Genomic DNA, 3,498 nt, shown 5'->3' on the forward strand with positions numbered 1-3,498 from the left:
ACTATCAGAGTCATTAAATCTATGTTCTAGTCTTAAAAGGCTCGGTGCAACTCTTTAACATAATACAAAGGAATAACCTTAACTTCCGCTCCAAACCATATAAGGCGGACTTCAAAGTTTATGTTCCATAGCTCTAAGTAATGTCAGGTCCATTCATTCATCAACCCTTTGTATTATTGCAAGTCTCTTCCATACGCCGATTCCCGATCTCTCGATATGCGATAAGCAATCAGATTTGGGCTGTCGATTTGGACTGTCAATCCGATGGTCCTGGATCTATCGCTCTATCGCAATCGCTCCCTCTATGGTTAGAACCCTTACCACTTAAAACCATTGATCCGACCAGTTCTCCAGACCCGATAAGGTTATAGACTGCTCTTTGTAGGATTTTAAGTCCAGAACTTAATTCCGACTATGTTTTGCACTAATTTTCAGTGTAAACTGATTTTTTTTGCTTATGGCCCAAAATTACCCAATTACTCCGCCGATGTGATGCTTCGCCCTTCTCCTCACGACATCATCTGAACCATTGATCTATAAGAGATCTAACAGTTCCTGTGCCTCACTTTTAGTTCCTCCGCTCATTCCTTTTACTTAGAAATTGCTAAGTCTTCAGTGCTTCTTGCTGTTTTATTGCGCGAATCCTCCTGAGCTTTACTCCTTTGTGAATCTCATTTCGCTTCCACCTCAGAGCTTCACTCTTTTCCTTACTTGATTCAAGGATCCTTTTACGATTCCTCTGAATCAACTTTGTTCCTCTGCGTCCTTCAGAATTCTGCCTGCAACCTGTTGCAGAGCCTACGAATTCACAAGTAATTCATACATGAAATACTTCTTCAGCATACTGACACAGACAGGAAATAAACTCTGTATATATATGTAAAAACAAAGATTACATTCGAGACTTCTCTGTCTCGCACAGGCCTGATTTTTCACTATCAGTGGCCTCTCCCCTTTGACTTTGCCCATAGGCTTACATATATCCAGCATTGGTTCTGTTGAACTAATTCTGGGGTAAATCCTAAACTGACTCCTAAATCCTCTGTACTCACTCCTAAATCTTCTGTCCCCTTCTACTTCCATTAATTCATGAAGTCTCTCTCTCGTCCCTCGAATCGTGAACTGTTCTAAGAGTTCTGATTGACTTTGGACTCTTGTCATCTATTCCCACTCATGTTCTCATTTATTTGAGAGCACTTACAATTCCTTCCATTATCTAATTAATTCCTATTCTATGGTCAAAAGCCTTATATTACATTAATTTATCACTTAGGAATCCAACTTCCTAAAATTAAATGACCCCCCTATGTCTACTTAATTACAATGATTTTCTCTTGGGTGAATGCTCCTGCATCAGACTCCCAAAGTAGAAAATATTCGTGATCTCTTGATCATGTGTCTTCTGTTCTTTATCTTCCTGGATCCCACACTTTGTTTTGTAACTGTCCACATGTCTTGTTCCCTTGTTGCTGTTGTAATTCTGCTGTCTTTTGCTCCATTTTCTTCTTCTTGTCAATCAAATTCAAGTTTTGATTGATCTTGCTTCCTGCTGCTACCATTTTCCTCCATTTGAATTGCTTCATCATCAGTTGCCACATTTCTTCAATCTCTGTTTCCAACACATCTTTGGACTGGTTCATATTCTGCTTCATTTTTCTGCCTCCTTCTCTTTGTTTCAGGTTGCTGTTGCTGTCTATTAATTGTTTAAACTGCTGCTGGTTTACTTTTTCTTATTCATTTTCTCTTGTTCTAATTGCTTTGCTTACTTTGACTTCTATTTTTCTTGCTTCAACCTTTCCCCTGGTTGCTTTGCTGACTCTTATGCTGAATTTTTCTTTCCTTGCTTTACTTGCTTCCTCCCTATCATCCTTACCCTCTTCCATGATTGAATCATGACTGTTCAACACTTTCTCCAGCAAATTAACTTCTCTATTCCATGGATTGATTTCTTCCATAGTCTCTCCTTTTTTCACCTTTATTTGGCTGCTCACTCGTGCCAAATCTCCTCCAGCACCTGCAACAAAACCTGCACACTCAAAACACTTGTTATTAAAAAAACAAGTCTGACGTGCCTTATTTCCCTTTTGCAACAACTTGGTTTGCTGCTCTGTTTCTTTCTCCTCTGTCATCACATCAATATACTGATTTGAATTCTCAAAAGAACTCATGAGACTGTCCATTAGTCTCTCTTCCACACCATCTGTCCTAATGATGTCTTCCTGCCCTTGTCCACTTGCAGTGAATTCCTTCTTCTGTAGTGTCAGTCTGCTGAACTCTCATACCCATCTCCTTTTCCTTATGACTGTCATTCATGAAATTTTTTTTGTCTTCCCTTTTCAGTAGTCTATCTTGAACATCCATTCTCTATTTTTCCAACTCCCTTCTTTGAAAATCTAATTTCCTATATAACTCAATAACTTCAACTGGAGTAGATTTTGGAAATTTCACACAATTCTCCATACCTTCCTTTGTTATCGATAGATCGTTAGATTTTCTTTCTCCTTTTGTTAAGTCTTTTGCATAGACTTCTTCTTCCTTAACATCTTTTAGTAGATGTCCTTCTTCTTCAGTACATTTTGCCTTGCTGTCCCTCTGTAACTCTTCTCCCATAGTTATTCTTGTCTCATCATATTCATTAACATTCTCCTGCATTTGATTTTCATCAATAACATTAATAAAACTCATTTGATTACCTGTTTGAAAAATATTTCTTCATTCTTCATCATAATAAGATCCTGATTCCTCATCTCCATGACAGCTTGTATAGACTCATCCATAGAATTTCCCTTCTGCATGCAGTCAAATTCCTCCTCTTCTGAAAAGTTTTCTTTTTCACCTTTTGCTTCTAGATCTTCATCTCTTCTAAAGATATCTTTAAAAAGTTGCTTTTCTCCTGCAATACCTGCCATCATACACAAACTATCAGTTTTAAAAACATAAGACCCTATGGTCTCACTTGATGCTTCAGCCATCATATCTTCTTGCTGTTCCAAGTTCTCTTTATTACTCAGAAATCCTTCGATGGTCTCCTCTTCACTCTTCTCAAGCCCTTCACTTGGTTGCTTGATATCATCCTCCAACTGCATATGAGACCCATCTATCTCATCTTCTTCCAAAACAGAATTTAGATTCTGCTGGTCTTCTTTCTTCTTCATGACAATATCAACAAATTGTCCTTCCTTAGATGGTTTACCTGCAAACATACACAAATTGTCAGTTTTAAAGCCATGTGACCTTTTGGCCTCACTTGAAGTTTCAGTCTTCAAGTCTTCATCTTCATTTTCTCCCAGAATTTCTCCTTGTTCTGGTTCACAAATGGACTCTTCCATTCCTAACTCAACTTCCTTGAGTTTTTCCTTCAGCCAGTTTACTTGCATTTGCTGTAGCCTTCTCTGTATCTCATGCCACTTCACTGGCTTCCTTCTCAAGACCCAACCTAGTCTCCGGCTTTCCTCAAGCATTCTTCTTAATACATTGAGTTTTTCTTTTAACTCTGCA

Source organism: Pinus tabuliformis, chromosome J (genome assembly GCF_031772625.1).
Source record: "Pinus tabuliformis cultivar Carrire ecotype Pingquan chromosome J, CPIR1, whole genome shotgun sequence".
In the NCBI taxonomy this organism is placed as follows: domain Eukaryota; kingdom Viridiplantae; phylum Streptophyta; class Pinopsida; order Pinales; family Pinaceae; genus Pinus; species Pinus tabuliformis.